Source organism: Haematobia irritans, chromosome 4, assembly GCF_050003625.1.
Source record: "Haematobia irritans isolate KBUSLIRL chromosome 4, ASM5000362v1, whole genome shotgun sequence".
In the NCBI taxonomy this organism is placed as follows: Eukaryota; Metazoa; Arthropoda; class Insecta; order Diptera; family Muscidae; genus Haematobia; species Haematobia irritans.
Genome location: NC_134400.1, coordinates 112,393,731 through 112,413,510, shown reverse-complemented (window position 1 = coordinate 112,413,510; position 19,780 = coordinate 112,393,731). Strand labels below are relative to the sequence as shown.

Genomic DNA, 19,780 nt, shown 5'->3' with positions numbered 1-19,780 from the left:
AAAATATATACCAAATCTATGAGGAATCTATAAAAAATTATATACACCCGTCAAGGATTATATTTACTACATTTTATTCTACTTTATCTAAAATTTTCAATGTGAGTAAAAACACTCCAACATATAATAAAAAGGGAAATAATCTGTAGGTAGCCATCGTACGAATCGGTAATGTCGTTAAGTTAATTTTTACTACAAAAATATTTTTCCATACAAATTTTTTTCTTAGTAAAGTGTCCACATTTCGTAGTAAGATTTTTATATTGCCCATGTATTTTTATAATAGAATCAACGATGCATTAACTACTGTGTTGGAAATTTATTTAAGGAAAAATCCTCCCCATTTCGTAGTTAGTGAACTAAAAATCATTTACTGAATTTTTATAAGTTTTGCTTTAGCTAAGTTAATTTTCGTTGTGGTTACGAAAAATGAACTATATTACAGTAAATTTGTTGAACTAGGCGAAAGTTAAAATGGTCCTTAAATTTACAAGACACTTTTTTTTCTGTGTACACATTCCTCAATATGAGGACCAAAGTCAAGCCTGGAATCCAACAAAGCGCCTAAATCATTAAATCTAAGCACATTCTCTAACTTATAGTTCCCAATACAGTACTCAGTCTGTTCACAAACTCTACGAGAAAAAGTCACCTTCTTACACTTTGCAAGATTAAGTATCATACAATTAGAAGCACACCTGTCACACTAGCCTGTCAATGTCATCCTGAAGAAGGAAAGAATCTCTAGCGGAATCAAGTGAAAGAAACAACTTAACATCATCTGCGTACATTAAAATCCTCGATGATATAGTAACCGACGGAAGATCCTTCAAATATAGATTAAACAAAACTGGTCCTAAGTGGCTACCTTGAGGCACGCCAGATGTCACATGTATAAGCATTGATAAACAATCCATATCAAACGCCTTGCTGAAATCCGTATAGATCACATCCAGTTGACGTCTCTGAGAGAATGATTCGAAGACATGACCAACAAATTCAAATAGATTACACTCAAAAAAAAGTGAACTCACTATTTCACTAAAGCCAATTTAACTATATTTTAGTTCATGAAATTATTATATTTGGAGAAAGTTTCGTTTATTCTAATAATTTTTTGCGTACGTTAGTTAAATGAACTAAAAGACGGGAAAAAATTATACACAAATGAAGTAAAAAGTTTTACTAAATTCGTACTTCTCACAAAATAGTTCATTATTTCTTTAAATTTGTAAATTTTACTACAACAGCGTCCATCATGAACTTCGTATGTCACTAAAGACATTCTTGCAATTTTGAACTCCAATTTTTTCCTTCAAACTAAATACAAAATTTTCTTTAAAAAGTGAAAAAAATTATTTATGTCTAATAAATTTTCTTGAATTTGTCGGAAAATATTTACTTATTTTTGTGATATCGGCGTGATGTCAGCGCTTGTAATACTGTTTAGTTAAAAATTTCTAAAACTATTCAAAATTTTCTAAAATTAATCAAAAGTTTTCTTCCTGGTGGGTTCACTGTTTTTTCAGTGTAGTTACAGTAGATTTACCTAAACTAAAAGTACCTATTACATATGGGCACTTCGAGTTTTGAATATAGTGTTCCAATATGGCTCCCATCATCTTTCGTTTTGATTTCTTGAGGGCACAAGTTTAATCCGATTTGCTTGAATTTTAAAATCTATACTAAAAAAAAGAGTAACTCGTAATTTATGACAAATTTTGAACTTCAATTTACTTAATCGCACTTCTTCCCAGTTAGTTCAAATTTCAAGAATTTTATGAAAATCTCGTAATAATTACTTTACACGCTTTTGCAGTTCATGCGACTCTTTAAAATTAGTTACAAATTTTACTTATAGTAGTGTACTATGATATAGTTTGAAATTACAAAGATTTGGTTAGTTTTTCGTGCCAGTAACGAAATTTTTACTTATACACATTACAAAAGTTTTTCATACCAGTCAGTTCAGATTTATAAAACTTAATGAGTTTTTCTTAAATGGCAGTAAAACTGACCATGAGTTTGCCCTTAAGACTGTTTTACCGGCAATAAGTTCATGTTTTGCACGAAATTTTTACCAGTTTTAAAGACATTTTCTACGGTTAAGTAGGGAGCCACCGTGGCGCAATGGTTAGCATGGCCGCCTTGCATACACAAGGTCGTGGGTTCGATTCCTGCTTCGACCGAACACCAAAAAAAAGTTTTTCAGCGGTGGATTATCTCACCTCAGTAATGCTGGTGACATTTCTGAGGATTTCAAAGCTTCTCTAAGTGGTTTCACTGCAATGTGGAACGCCGTTCGGACTTGGCTATAAAAAGGAGGTCCCTTGTCATTGAGCTTAACATGAAATCGGGCAGCACTCAGTCATAAGAGAGAAGTTCACCAATGTGGTATCACAATGGACTGAATAGTCTAAGTGAGCCTGATACATCGGGCTGCCACCTAAACTAACCTAACCTTACGGTTAAGTAAAATCATTTAGCAGCGTTCAATTATGGAGCTAACATTTAGAAATTTGGAACAGATTCATTTTTGTCTGCAAGCAATATCATTTTGAAGATGGGCTATATATTGGGCCAGGTTCAGATATAGTCTCCACCACGACCCCCAATTTGTTGGGATGGATTGGTTGTCCGTCCATGGTTAGGTATATCGCACATATAGAGCGATCTCCCGATTTGACTTCTTGGGCTGTTTTTGTTGTAATTTTTATCCAATTTGCCTGAAATTAGAAATCTAGAGGTATTTTTGGGTTCAAAAAAGTGTATGGTATATGGTATGTATCGGTCCCTGTTTTGGTATAGCGTCCATATAGACCGATCCCCGATTTATTTGCTTTCTATATACCGCTACATTTCTCCGATTTGCCGAGTATGGCGTGTATCGGTCCATATATATATATATATATATATATATATATATATATATATATATATATATATATATATATATATATATATATATATATATATATATATATATATATATATATATATATATATATATATATATATATATATATATATATATATATATATATATATATATATATATATACATATATATATATATCCATCTCCTGAATTGACTTCTAGTGTATCTAGACACCGCAATTTTAATCAAATTTGCTTGAAATTTGAAATCTAGAAGTATTTTGGGTTCGGAAATAGGTGTGCCAAATATGGTATCTATCGGCCTTTGTTTTGGCAAAGCCCCTTACACTGAAAAAAAAAATATTAACGTGATATTAAAAATTAAAGTAAAGAAACACATTTTACATTTAAAGAAATTGTCCTTAAATTAACTGAAACATTCAGTCTTTACACTGCCCAGCAAAAAATTGAGCACTATTTCAGCAGGTTTACAAAACAACCGAATCAGCGCTGATTTTTGTGGGCGAAGTCCCGATTTAGAGCAGGTTCTACATAGCGCTGATATAATTGCTCATTTTAATAGAAATATTGCTAAGAAGTGATATAAAATCTTGAGTATAGAAAACAGCACTACCTTTCATGCATCTACACCGACAGAATTATCTTCGTTAATTTTAGGAAGAGTTTTTCATTAACTATTCTTCGTGAATTCTTCATTAAAAGAACGATATTTTCATTTATTTTTGTACATTTTACGAAGAACATTTTGCGAATATACGAAACGTCTACGAAATATTCTAGATTAATACTAAAAATTATTCAAAAACTTAAAATGTAAAGTAGTGATGACATTTTTCAAACTTGTTACTAAAACCAAATGCCCTTTGGACTATAACATTTCTTTTTTCGTTCGAACATTTTTCAAAAAAAGTACGAAAGTTTTTCATAAAAAGTACGAAACATTTTCTTAAAAAGAACGAAATTGTTTCTTAAACAGTACGAAAATTTCTCATAAAAAGAACGAATTTTTTTCTTACAAACTACGAAAACTTTGGGAGAACTTTTCTTCTTAAAAAGTGCGAAATATTTCGTACTTTTAATGAAAAGTTTCTTTGGTTGTAAAACAATGACAAACTTCGTACTTTTAATGAAAATTATCGTTATTTTTACGAAGAGAATTCTTTCGGTATATACCGCATGAATTGGTTGCAATAACGTAAACGAGTGATCATAAACTAGTTTGATTACTCGTTGCCACCAATTCATGCAGTGTGGATGCACAGCCTACTTTATTGTATACCAAAAAGCGCAACTAAACTCTTACTGCTGAAGTATTTTTAGCTGGGTGAATATAGGCTAAGACTTAGTTTGTGAAATTAGCATCTTTGGTTTAAAGACTTTTCTTGGAACTAAGAAAACATTTTTTACTTTGAAGTATCCGTTATAATTTGGATTTTTACACAGTCATTTGTACGTAAATAGCTTGATTAATATACCGCGAAAAGAGAATGAAAATTCGATAAACGCAATCTCTATCTTATTTTCATTTTATTGATCCTAGATTTAAAACCACATGGGTTGCTAAAAAGTATTTATTTTATAGAAGCCGCATCTTTGGCTCGGAATCAATACCAAAATCCTTAAGGGAAGGTCAACATTTTTGGATCCAAGTAAACTTCTTTTTGAGTGTACATAAACCCGTTTCCCGGTTTGATTTCTTGGTTTTCTACACGGACGAAAAAGACTGTTTTTCATATGTTTGGGTGTAAAAATTATATGTTTGGAACTCAAATTTTTTAACACAATATTTTTAAGTGCAAGCATAGCATGTTCATAAACTAGCATAACATGTTTGGGACATATATGTTAATATGTTAGAACATATTATGTTTGGAACATAAAATGATTGTAAATATAATATCCTTAGATGCAAACATATATTAATTTAGAAATAGCCTATAAACATATATGTGTTTAGAAAGAGAGACCTGGAGAGTATGCTGCAAGTAAAATAATGGAAGTAACCAATTGGCGCCTTAAAAATATATCCACGCAAAGAAAATTTCATTCAAATGTTTTACTACCAGTGTATGCCCTAAGGTGAAAGATAATATGTTTGAACAATACAAACAATATTTTGTAGAAAATTTCATTTACTTTAATCATTTTTGAACTTCGTATGACACTAAAGACATTATTGTAATTTTGAACTCAAACTACAAAATATTTTCTAAGAAGTGAAAAAAAAATTAATTATGCCCAATAATTTTCTTGAATTTGTCGAAAAATATTTACTTATTTTTGTGATATCGTGATGTCATCGTTTGTAATACTGTTTAGTTAAAAATTTCTAAAAATAATTTCAATTTTCTAAAATTAACCAAAATTTTTCTTTTTGTGGGTTCACTGTTTTTTTCAGTGTAGTGAAGATAGAAGGCGCACTGATCATTCTCGATTTTACTTCTCGGGCTTATTCGATTAACATAACAATCTACAGAATTTAGACTTCAAATCGTGTGAAATGCTATATTTCATTCGATTCATAAAATTAGAAGAGAATTTCAACTCAAAGAAATATGATTCTTAAAAATACAGAATCTGGTGCATTCGCCACATATGGAAAATTTTAATTTAACTTTGAGAACCGACACCATTTAAACCGATCTACTTGAGGCAATATGTTTCATCATATTCACCTGAAACTCTATATACTCGTATTCTATATTATCAAGTTATTGATATGATGAGGAGTTTCCAAAGTCGATCCATAGTGCACAGAAAAAAAAGCAGCCCAGTTCCAAAGATTTTGTCTTTACTTTAAAAAATTTGATATTGATTCCGAGCCAAAGAAGCGGAGAATGTATGTAAGGATACTTTTTAGACACATTTCTCTTTTAAATTTGGGGTTTGTGTACTTGCTTCTAGGAAGCAAATTTTAATTTTTCGCTTTTTCAGCTTTTTTTCTTCATATGCTATCAAAGTCCTTTAAAAACGAGTTAACGACAACTTTATTTTTCAAATTAAGACTCGACTTCCAGTAGAAATTATGGTATGGTACTTGAAACAGTAAAAGATGTCTTTAAAATAAAGTGTTGAAAAACATGTCCTATATTTGACTGATTTTTTGCTTTGTAGTCAAGATGCAAAAAGACAACAAATTTAAAGACAATTTCATTAAATTTAAAGAATTTTTCTGAATTATTAAAATCAAGTTGACCTTAGCCCAAACATTTTTTCTTTCATGTTATGATACCCATTTTTAAGTGAAATCACTTAATCATAAGGACAATACGACTTTATTGAAAAGTTTATCGGCTTTTGGACAAGGAAAAAAACTTTATACTAAAGAAATGCGAAATGCTAAGCAGAATTTGCATTCGTATTTTAAAGACATGAAATCTTTGATCTCACGACAATATTTTTTGCAGTGTGGTGGGTATTTACAATTCGACCCGGCCGACCCTATGGCCGTATATACATATGTTTCTTAAATTTATTAGTATTTTCGAAATTCGGAAACCATTTAAATATCCACAAAACTTTGGCCGGCAGACACGGCCACAACCTTAATAAAATTTGTTTGCCATTGACCAGAATCAATAGAACTATGAAAATTTTGCAGAATTTGTTGTACGTTTCGCAATATGGCAACATAGACATCATTTTTATTATTTTTTGTCGATAGATTTCGATGACGTGAGCAGTATGTTCATGGATGGGGGATAATGTTCATGATGCTACAGTTCTGTTTGTGTGATGGCGACCTAGAAATATCAAAAATAGTTTTCCTCTGTTTGATTTTCCTAAACAAAAATACACAACATTTGTCCGCAATTATTTCATTATTTTGGTTTGTTTTTTTTTTTCGAAATAATATTTTTCTTGGATGTGTTTTTTTCAGTTTTTATTTCCATCATAATTCAGGGTACTTCATGAATTATACGCTACTTATTCTCACCAACAGTAGAGCTTTGATAGAAATACCAGCGTCTCCGGAAATGTAGTTCATATTTTGTAAGAATTAATGGAATTTTAATTTGTTGCATGAATCTCTAATTCTCAAAAAAATCTGCAATGAGGATTAATGGAATGGTCAATGGGAAGATTGGGCTACCGACTAAATGATACCGTAAACCAACGTTTATTTATACGTATCCCACAACTATTGAGATGTATAATTGCTATGTTGGGGAACGTAACATACAGAGTTTGTCAGTTGTAATGACAACAAGTACATACGGCCGTAAGTTCAGCCAGGCCGAAGCTTATGTACCCTCCACCATGGATTGCGTAGAAACTTCTACTGAAGACTGTCATCCACAATCGAATTACTTGGGTTACGGTAACACTTGCCGATGGCAAGGTATCTTAAAACTTCGTAACACCGTAATATATACCACATAGTCCATACGTATATATTAACCTAAAAAAAGGCCGATTAAATACGTGTATAATTAAGTTTAAAGTTTCTATAGAAATAAAATTTTGACAACATTTTCTATAGAAGTAAAATTTGGAAAAAATTTTCTATAGAAATAAAATTTGGATAAAATTTTCTATAGAAATAAAATTCTGACAAAATTTTCTATAGAAATACAATTTTGACAAAATTTCCTATAGAAATAAAATTTTGACAAAATGATCTATAGAAATAAAATTTTTACAAAATTTTCTATAGAAATAATATTTTGACAAAATTTTCTATAGAAATAACATTTTGACAATGTTTTCTATAAAAATAAAATTTTGGTAGAATATTTTTGGCTCGAGTGGCAACCATGATTATGAGCCGATAAGGACAAATTTTTGTGTGATTGGGGATCGCCTATATATAACTATAGACCGATATGGACCAATTTTGGCATGGTTATTAGCGGCCTGATACTAACACCACGTTGCAAATTTCAACTGGATCGGATGAATTTTACTCCTCCAAGAAGCTCCGGAGGACAAATCTGGGGATCGATTTATATGGGGGCTATATATAATTATGGACCGATATGGACCAATTCTTGCATGGTTGTTAGAGACCATATACCAACACCACGTACCCAATTTCAACCGGATCGGATGAAATTTGCTTCTCTTAGAGGATCCGCAAACCAAATCTGGGAATCTGTTCATATGGGGGCTATATATAATTATGGACCGATATGGACCAATTATGGCATGGTTGTTAGAGTCAATATACTAACACAACTGACCAAATTTCAATCGGATCGGATAACTTTTGCTCCTCTAGAGGCTCCGGAAGTCAAGTCTGAGGATCGGTTTATATGGGGGCTATATATAATTATGGGCCGATGTGGACCAATTTTTGCATGGTCAGTAGAGAACATATACCAACACCATGTACCAACACACCATGTGCCAAATTTCAGCCGGATCGGAGGAAATTTGCTTCTCTTAGAGCAATCGCAAGCCAAATTTGGGGGTCCGTTTATATGGGGGCTATACGTAAAAGTGGACCGATATGGACCAATTTTTGCATGGTTATTAGAGACCATATACTAACACCATGTACCAAATTTCAGCCGGATCGGATGAAATTTGCTTCTCTTAGAGCAATCGCAAGCCATATTTGGGGGTCCGCTTATATGGGGCCTATACGTAAAAGTGGACCGATATGGCCCATTTTCAATACCATGGCAAGTTTCAAGTCGATAGCTTGTTTCGTTCGGAAGTTAGCGTGATTTCAACAGACGGACGGACGGACGGATATGCTCAGATCGACTCAGAATTTCACCACGACCCAGAATATATATACTTTATGGGGTCTTAGAGCAATATTTCGATGTGTTACAAACGGAATGACAAAGTTAATATACCCCCATCCTATGGTGGAGGATATAAAAAAAAAACAATTAAAGCAAACGTTTGTCGTTGTTTGTATTTCTTCGAAAAGTTTAAGTTCCTATTACCCAAAAAAGTGTTTAAATTTTTTTTATTTTTTTTTTCGCAAATAATTACTTTTTTATTCCAAACCCATAGTTGATCTTTTTTGAAAAACGAATCAATGGGGAAAATGGGAGGATACGATGTTTGCAACTAAAGTTTTTTCTTTCCTTTAAATGAAGTACCTTTAAATTTGCATGTGTGTCCATTACAATCTGGTCTATAAATAGACATGCTTGACTGTATGTACACTGAAAAAAAGCATACTCGGTTCCAAAGATTTTGTTTTTACTTCAAAAAATTTGGTATTGATTCCGAGCCAAAGAAGCGGAGAATACAAGTAAGGATACTTTTAAGACACAATTCTCTTTTAAATTTAGGTTTTGTGTACTTTCTTTTAGGAAGCAAATTTTAATTTTTCGCTTTCTCAGCTTTTTTTCTTCATATGCTATCAAAGACCTTTAAAAACGAGTTAACGGCAACTTTATTTTCCAAAGTAAGACTCGACTTCCAGTAGAAATTATGCTATGTTTGAAGTAAAAAACTTCTTTAAAATAAAGTTTTGAAAAACATGTCCTATATTTGAACGATTTTTTGCTTTGTAGTCAAGATGCAAAAAGACAACAAATTTAAAGACAATTTCATTAAATTTAAAGAATTTTTCTGAATTATTAAAGTCAAGTTGACTTTAGCCTATAATTTTTTTCTTTCATGTTAAGATACCCATTTTTAAGTCAAATCACTTAATTATAAGGACAATACGACTTCATTGAAAAGTCTATCGACTTTTGGACAAAGAAAATAACTTTATTTTAGAGAAATGCGTCTTCTATGCTAAGCAAAATTTGTATTCGAATTTTAAAGACATGAAATCTTTGACCTCACGACAATATTTTTTTCAGTGTATGTATGCATGTTCTGTGTTGATGGCTATAAGAGCTACACGGGTCAGTGGGAGAGTCGGTTCGCTTGCAATACAGTTGGTTCGTGGTTCGATTCTTCGTCCGAAAAAAGGATGATATTTAATAAAATTGTAATATAAAGGATGATATATAGTTATTATCCTCTTGGCAACACTAGTTTAAACAACTGAGTCACGTTTCGTATTTTGTTTCGCTGCACGCAAAGAAAAACGTTGTTATTTTGAATTTCTTTTTAAATTTCAAATTTTTATCACGAAACAAATTTTTGTTTTATACAATTTTTTATCAATAACTTTAAAATAATATTTATTTCAAACTCACAGTCCAGTACGTTTATATTAAGCACTGTTATTTTCTGACTTTAACCCCCATTTTCATGAAGCTCCGTTAGTGCTACGTTAGCTAACGAACTTCTAAATCGTGCTATGTACATATCTGTCATCTTGCATATATATTCCATATGCCAGTTAGAAACTTAAATTTCTGCTAAATAAAGTTTCATTACATCGGTTCGTGGACGCCCAAAACTATGTTCCATAAATATAAGTGCTTGTTTAATGCGTTGCTTGGCTATTACGATAACTGTATGTTGATGACAGTAACAACTACACGCAAAAAAATAATTCTTTCCTCCCAAACGAAATTTTAGACAAACAAAGTTCGTTTCTCATTTGCTTTTCGGTGTAAGGAAGTATATTTGGAAGAAAAGTATATACTTTTTGTGATAAACGTTTATTCTTTTCCAGGATGTAAAAACAATTTCATAAAGACAAACTCAAAAAAAACATTGTTTTCTTGCTAATTGAATTTTCCCTCACATCCACGAGGATTTTTAGTTCTTAACACCTTTTCTTGTAATACCAACAATGTAGAAGAAATTATACGATTTTATAAATTTTTAAAATTTTTTTACCTTTCGCCTGGACGGAGAATCGAACCGCGGACCATGCACTTTGTAAGCCAACACACTAACCACTGAGCTATGTACCTGTTATGGTCATCAATAGATAAATATCCATATAAGTTATATTTATATAGCATAGCTTGCGGCGCCCATGAACCGAATAAACAAGGTTTATTTAACAGAAACAAACATTTAGTTTTGCACCGTGGAGCAGTGGTTGCTGCGTCCGACTTGCATGTCAAGGGTCGTGGGTTCGATCCCTGCTTCGACCAAAGTTTTTTTTTGTTTATTTTACAGATATGTTCAGATATGTTCGGGAGATTTCGAAAAAAATGAAAGAAATGCGTCTTCAATGCTAAGCAAAATTTGCATTCGTATTTTAAAGACATGAAATTTTTGACCTCACGACAATATTTTTTTCAGTGCGACATCAACTTTTTTCTTACATGTCTCTTGATTGTTCTGTTCTTTGCTAACGTTTCAGATATCACACATAATTTCTGTCGATCTTTTCCATTGTTTCATTCCATGTTTTCCCAATGATTATTACGCCTTTAGTCTACCAAAGGACTTTATATCTTAATTGTATAATTTTCTTTAATTACTCTATTAAATTAATGACCAAGTCATGGACTTGGACAGTTGGTGTTGTTGTAAGCAAACAATGGTGCTTCTTTCATAAATTTCATCGATCAGATTACAGACAAGAATACATTTTACGCCAATACAAATTTATCAAATCGTCAATGAAAGAATGAGCAAATACATCCATTGAGCCTTATCACATTGATAATGAACTGAGTAAGTCATGAGAATGTTCGTATTAAATGAATTTCTTAATCGTCTTCCGATTACCCATGAAAAAATCATTACATTTGCCACTTGTTTATATGATATTAGAAAATACAAATCGTTTAAAAGTAATTTATTCATAAACAACGTACGTGTTTGGAGTTCTGGCTAATCCCAAAATCGAGCTGATTAAAACGCATCTAAGAAAGAACCAATGCCTAACATATAAGGGTAAGGGGCTATTTGGATTGGAAACGATAAAGGGGATGAAATTGATTTAGAAGAATAAATTAGAATTTTACAAATAATTCACCTTTACTTTTGCCCACAATAGTATGACCACATTTCTTTCAATTGGATTCCCATCTTTAGTAGTTAAAAAGGGAGCCACCGTGGCGCAATGGTTAGCATGCCCGCCTTGCACACACAAGGTCGTGGGTTCGATTCCTGCTTCGACCGAACACCAAAAATTTTTCAGCGGTGGATTATCCCACCTCAGTAATGCTGGTGACACTTCTGAGGGTTTAAAAGCTTCTCCAAGTGGTTTCACTGCAATGTGGAAAGCCGTTCGGACTCGGCTATAAAAAGGAGGTCCCTTGTCATTGAGCTTAACGTGGAATCGGGCAGCACTCAGTGATAAGAGAGAAGTTCACCAATGTGGTATCACAATGGACTGAATAGTCTAAGTGAGTCTGATACATCGGGCTGCCACTAAACCTCACCTAGTAGTTAAATCTTAAATATATATATATATATATATATATATATATATATATATATATATATATATATATATATATATATATATATATATATATATATATATATATATATATATATATATATATATATATATATATATATATATATATATATATATATATATATATATATATATATATATATATATATATATATATATATATATATATATATATATATATATATATATATATATATATATATATATATATATATATATATATATATATATATATATATATATATATATATATATATATATATATATATATATATATATATATATATATATATATATATATATATATATATATATATATATATGGACTTATATGACCCCATAAGCCAGAGTTTTACTCTAATTTGCTTACAAATTTGCACAAGAAGAACAATTAGTACTATAGTCAAGTGTGCCAAATTTTATTGAAATCGGTTCAGATTTAGATATAGCTCCCATATATAGCTTTCGCCCGATTTACACTCATATGACCACAGAGGCCAATTTTTTGCTTCGATTTAGTTGAAATTTTGCACAGGCAGTAGAATCAGTATTGTAGCTATGTGCCAAATTTGGTTGAAATCGGTTCAGATTTAGATATATCTGCCATATATAGCTTTCGGCCGATTTACACTCATATGACCACAGAGGCCAATTTTTAACTCCGATTTAGTTGAAATTTTGTACAGGGAGTAGAATTAGCATTGTAGCTATGCGAGCCAAATTTGGTTGAAATCGGTTCAGATTTAGATATATCTCCTATATATATGTTTTTCTGATTTCGACAAAAATGGTCAAAATACCAACATTTTCCTTGTAAAATCGCCACTGCTTAGTCGAAAAGTTGTAAAAATGACTCTAATTTTCCTAAACTTCTAATACATATATATTGAGCGATTAATCATAAATAAACTTTTGCAAAGTTTCCTTAAAATTACTGCAGATTTAAATGTTTCCCATATTTTTTACTAACATTGTGTTCCACCCTAGTGCATTTGCCGACTTAAATTTTGAGTCTATAGATTTTGTAGAAGTCTATCAAATTCTGTCCAGATCGAGTGATATTTAAATGTATGTATTTGGGACAAACCTTTATATATAGCCCCCAACACACTTGACGGATGTGATAAGGTATCGAAAATTTTGATCTACAAAGTGGTGCAGGGTATAATATGTTATAGTCGGCCCCGCCCGACTTTAGATTTTTCTTACTTGTTTTTGTAATTCTGTAGTGCATCTCCTAGACCCACAGAACATACACATGTCGTCAAAATAATAAGTACACGTTGGTATTTTTCTTCTTTGTCCTAATTCTAACATATTTTTTAATTTGGTGTTGTAACTACGTCATGTAAATAAAGTTCAATATTGGCAGCACTGATTCAATCAGAAACAAGTAAGGAAAGTCTAAAGTCGGGCGGGGCCGACTATATTATACCCTGCACCACTTTGCAGATCTAAATTTCGATACCATATCATATCCGTCAAATGTGTTGGGTGCTATATATAAATGTTTGTCCCAAATACATACATTTAAATATCACTCGATCTGGAAGAATATGATAGACTTCTAAAAATCTTTAGACTCAAAATTTAAGTCGGCTAATGTACTAGGGTGGAACACAATGTTAGTAAAAAAATATGGGAAACATTTAAATCTGAAGCAATTTTAATGAAACTTCGCAAAAGTTTATTTATGATTTATCGCTCGATATATATGTAGTAGAAGTTTAGGAAAATTAGAGTCATTTTTACAACTTTTTGACTAAGCAGTGGCGATTTTACAAGGAAAATGTTGGTATTTTGACCATTTTTGTCGAAATCAGAAAAACATATATATGGGAGCTATATCTAAATCTGAATCGATTTCAACCAAATTTGGCACGCATAGCAACAATGCCAATTCTACTCCCTGTGCAAAATTTCAACTAAATCGGAGTTAAAAATTGGCCTCTGTGGTCATATGAGTGTAAATCGGGCGAAAGCTATATATGGGAGATATATCTAAATCTGAACCGATTTCAACCAAATTTGGCACGCATAGCTACAATGCTAATTCTACTCCCTGTGCAAAATTTCAACTAAATCGGAGCAAAAAATTGGCCTCTGTGGTCATATGAGTGTAAATCGGGCGAAAGCTATATATGGGAGCTATATCTAAATCTGAACCGATTTCAACCAAATTTGGCACGCATAGCTACAATGCCAATTATACTTCCTGTGCAAAGTTTCAACTAAATCGGAGCAAAAAATTGGCCTCTGTGGTCATATGAGTGTAAATCGGGCGAAAGCTATATATGGGAGCTATATCTAAATCTGAACCGATTTCAACCAAATTTGGCACGCATAGCAACAATGCCAATTCTACTTCCTGTACAAAATTTCAACCAAATTGGGGTAAAACTCTGGCTTCTGGGACCGTATTAGTCCATATCGGGCGAAAGATATATATGGGAGCTATATCTAAATCTGAACCGATTTCAATAAAATTTGTCACACTTGACTATTGTACTAATTGTTCTTCTTGTGCAAAATTGTAAGCAAATTAGGGTAAAACTCTGGCTTCTGGGGCCATCTAAGTCCATATCGGGCGAAATATATAGATGGGAGCTATATCTAAATCTGAACCGATTTCTTCCAAAATCAATAGGGATCTATTCTGAGCCAAAACACATACTTATGCCAATTTTGAAGTCGATTGGACTAAAACTGCAACCTAGACTTTGATTACAAAAATGTGTTCACGGACAGACGGACAGACGGACATGGCTATATCGACTCGGGAGCCCACCCTGAGCATTTTTGCACCATGTGTCTACACCATGTGTCTATCTCGTCTCCTTCTGGGTGTTGCAAACATATGCACTAACTTATAATACCCTGTTCCACAGTGTGGAGCAGGGTATAAAAAACGAAAAAATGTCATTATTTTTGTTCCCTGAACATATGAAAATGTTTAAATTTTGCAAAAAGTTTGTTATTGTGTTTTTAGTGGCGATGGTCGTCGACCCCAAGGAAAAGAATTTCATATGCGCTTCACAAAAATGACGGCCAAGCATGGGAGCGGGAACATAGTGATACAGGGCTGTTTTTCTGGTATGGCCGAGGTCGAATTTATCGCATTATTTATATTATTTAAGTATACCTGAATATTTCACGATTTAGAAAATGTACTTATTATTTTGTCCATTAATGTTTATACCCACCACCATAGAATGGTGACGGGGGTATAATAAGTTTGTCATTCCGTTTGTAACACATCGAAATATCGATTTCCGACTACACTGAAAAAACAGTGAACCCACCAGGAAGAAAACTTTTGATTAATTTTAGAAAATTTTGAATAGTTTTAGAAATTTTTAACTAAACAGTATTACAAGTGCTGGCATCACGCCGATGTCACAAAAATAAGTAAATATTTTTCGACAAATTCAAGAAAATTTATTAGACATAAATAATTTTTTTCACTTTTTAAAGAAAATTTTGTAGTTTGAAGGAAAAAATTGGAGTTCAAAATTGCAAGAATGTCTTTAGTGACATACGAAGTTCATGATGGACGCTGTTGTAAAGGGTGATTTGTTAAGAGCTTGATAACTTTTTTTTTAAAAAAAACGCATAAAATTTGCAAAATCTCATCGGTTCTTTATTTGAAACGTTAGATTGGTCCATGACATTTACTTTTTGAAGATAATTTCATTTAAATGTTGACCGCGGCTGCGTCTTAGGTGGTCCATTCGGAAAGTCCAATTTTGGGCAACTTTTTCGAGCATTTCGGCCGGAATAGCCCGAATTTCTTCGGAAATGTTGTCTTCCAAAGCTGGAATAGTTGCTGGCTTATTTCTGTAGACTTTAGACTTGACGTAGCCCCACAAAAAATAGTCTAAAGGCGTCAAATCGCATGATCTTGGTGGCCAACTTACCGGTCCATTTCTTGAGATGAATTGTTCTCCGAAGTTTTCCCTCAAAATGGCCATAGAATCGCGAGCTGTGTGGCATGTAGCGCCATCTTGTTGAAACCACATGTCAACCAAGTTCAGTTCTTCCATTTTTGGCAACAAAAAGTTTGTTAGCATCGAACGATAGCGATCGCCATTCACCGTAACGTTGCGTCCAACAGCATCTTTGAAAAAATACGGTCCAATGATTCCACCAGCGTACAAACCACACCAAACAGTGCATTTTTCGGGATGCATGGGCAGTTCTTGAACGGCTTCTGGTTGCTCTTCACTCCAAATGCGGCAATTTTGCTTATTTACGTAGCCATTCAACCAGAAATGAGCCTCATCGCTGAACAAAATATGTCGATAAAAAAGCGGATTTTCTGCCAACTTTTCTAGGGCCCATTCACTGAAAATTCGACGTTGTGGCAGATCGTAAGTCTATTCATGATGAAATGTCAAAGCATACTGAGCATCTTTCTCTTTGACACCATGTCTGAAATCCCACGTGATCTGTCAAATACTAATGCATGAAAATCCTAACCTCAAAAGAATCACCCTTTAGTAAAATTTACAAATTTTAAGAAATAATGAACTATTTTGTGAGAAGTACGAATTTAGTAAAACTTTTTACTTCATTTGCGTATAATTTTTTCCTGTCTTTTAGTTCATTTAACTAACGTACGCAAAAAATTATTAGAGTAAATGAAACTTTCTCCAAATATAATAATTTCATGAACTAAAATATAGTTAAATTGGCTTTAGTGAAATAGTGAGTTCACTTTTTTTGAGTGTTTATAAAGTATATATATTCTTGATCAGGGAGAAATTCTACGACGATATAACGATGTCCGTCTGTCCGGCAGGTCAAGTTCGAAGATGGGCTAATCGGTCCAGGTTTTGATATAGTCCCCATATAAACCGATCTCCCGATTTGGGGTCTTGGGCTTATAGAAATCGTAGTTTTTATCCAATTTGCCTGAAATTTTAAATCTAGAGGTATTGTAGGACCACAAATACGTGTGCCAAAAATTGTGAGTATCGGTCCATATTTTGGTACAGCCCCCATAAAGACCGATCTCCCGATTTTAATTCTTGGGCTTATAGAAACCGCAGTTTTTATCCAATTTACCTGAAATTGGAAATCTAGAGGTATTGTAGGACCACAAATACGTGTGCCAAAAATTGTGAGTATCGGTCCATATTTTGGTACAGCCCCCATAAAGACCGATCTCCCGATTTTAATTCTTGGGCTTATAGAAACCGCAGTTTTTATCCAATTTATCTGAAATTGGTACTTTAGAACCATAAAGAGGTGTGCCAAAAATGGTGAGCATCGGGCCATGTTTTGGTATGGTCCCATATAGACCGACCCCCCGATTTGGGGTCTTGGGCTTTAAGAAACCGTAGTTTTTATCCAATTTGTCTGAAATTGGAGATCTAGAGGTATTTTAGGACCATAAAGAGGTGTGCCGAAAATGGTGAGTATCGGTTCATATTTTGGTATATCCCCCATATAGACCGATTTCCCGATTTTACTTCTTGGGCTTCTAGAATCTGAAATTTTTTTCCAATTTGCCTGAAATTGGAAATCTAGAGGTATTTTAGGGCCATAAAGAGGTGTGCCGAAAACGGTGAGTATCGGTTCATATTTTAGTATAGCCCCCATAAGAACGATCTCCCGATTTAACTCCTTGGGTTTCTAGAAACCATAGTTTTTATCCGATTTGCCTGAAATTGTAAATATTCTGGTATTTTAGGCTCACAAAAACGTGTATCGGATTAAGTTTTTATCGGTGCATTTGGTAATGCCTCCATATAGACCGATTTCACTTCTTGAGGGTATAGAAGGCCCACTGATCATGAAAATTGCTTGAAACTCAATGTAAAATTTCCAGATTTTACTTCTCGGGTGAAAATCTACAGATTTAATATTTCAAATCAAGACGTTATTTTATAATTTTCTTGCACACTTACAAGAGATGTTAATGATTCCTCTAAAACTCAAACAAAAATGGTTCTTATAAATCCAGAATCTGATATAGTCCTCATAGGTGAAATCTTTAAATTTATTTGGTTCATGGTGGTGGGTATTTAAGTTTCGGCCTGGCCGAACTTATACTTGTTGACTCTTACTTTGCCTTAATTGGATTAACTTTGCATTTCACTTGTCTTTGCCAGAAAATTATTTACCTTTAAGTTAAATTTAAATTTATTTACCTTTAAATGACATACAGTCATTAATATGTATTATAGACTTTATTTTGCTTTTCAATAAATATATTTCTTAAATTTACCATGGAACATAAAAAAAAGCTACTGTACTTATTAATTTGACCACATGTGTACTTTCATGTTAAGATAATGCTCCCATACACAATGAAATCTCTCATACACTTTGACACTCTGAAAAGACGACACCTCTTAAGGGGAAAAATTTCGGGAGACGTTTGTTATATTATTGCATAAAATAAACCTCTCATAAGGGGACACCTCCCAAATGTGGACAACGTTTTAAATTCATCATGAATAACGTTATTTCTGAACGGAATAGATCAAAATGCATTTTTCTGGCCAACAGTCAATGAGAAATGATAGCAATTTGAAGTTGTCAGCCACACTTTCAGGGAAAAATTAATTTAATTCAGTTTTTGTTTGGTATATTGTTCAAAAGAGAAAAACGATCAACAAAAGTATTTTGTTTTCTGTGAATAAAGTTTTCTTAAACTCAATAAAAGTCTATTTTGATCCAAAGATTGGATCCAAACTTTAAACCAAAGATGGAATATCCTTAAAATAAGTTTTAGCCTATATTTTAAGCTTTTTCATTTTTAATCCAAAAATTCAATATCTCAATATCATATGTTCGAGTTTTATTATGTACACATTTCTTTTGTCATTAACGCAATATCTATGTATATAAAATCTATATATAAAATTCAATCTATGTTTGTTTGTATGTTCCGAGTTGGCTCCGAAACAGCTGAACCGATTTACTTGAAACTTTCAGAGATCGTAGGGGGCGTTCATGTGGTGAAAATAGGGTACCTCATTTTTTGACACTTGGCGTAGGGGGGGACCTCCCCTTTGTCGGACTTTTTGAAAATTGGACCAAAGTTGACCGATTTGCTTGAAATCTTCATTGAAGCTTGGGGTTGGCATCTAGACAAAGATCCGCTACTTTATATTTCGATATTTGATGGCGGAGGGGGACCACCCCGTTGCCCGTTTTTTTAAAGTACAGTGAAAACAAAACTAAACTCTCCCCGACTGAAATTTTACGGAAAAAATGGGTGAGGTTATGAAATTTATATCAGGATCCTGATTGTTTAATAAAAATAAAAGGACATAGGGAGACATCCGCTTCTCTTAAGTACATACAGAGAAACAATTAAACTTTACCGATTTACTTGAAATTATGAACGAAGAGGCAACCTTCCTTGCCCCACACTTGAAGGAAAGATTCAAGAATTTTCAGGGAAGGTTAGGGGTGCTATTCACTACGGTGTTTGTCGATGTTGTATCGGGGAAAGTGACGTCCCATTAAAACAATAGAGCAAATTTTAAACATCTCCGATCTACTTGGATTTTACAAGGAACGTGGGAGGGGATAATTAAATTTATACATGATTTTTAAATTAGTATATGATTTTTCGATATCTGGTTGAATTTATAGGGACCATTGAGTAGT

General features: G+C 32.9%; 1 protein-coding gene across 3 annotated transcripts in view; it reads left to right on the top strand.

Annotated features, from left to right (window-relative positions):
• Positions 1-19,780, top strand: part of Mipp1 (Multiple inositol polyphosphate phosphatase 1) — a 151,994-nt gene that overhangs the window by 68,984 nt on the left and 63,230 nt on the right. The window lies entirely within an intron of this gene.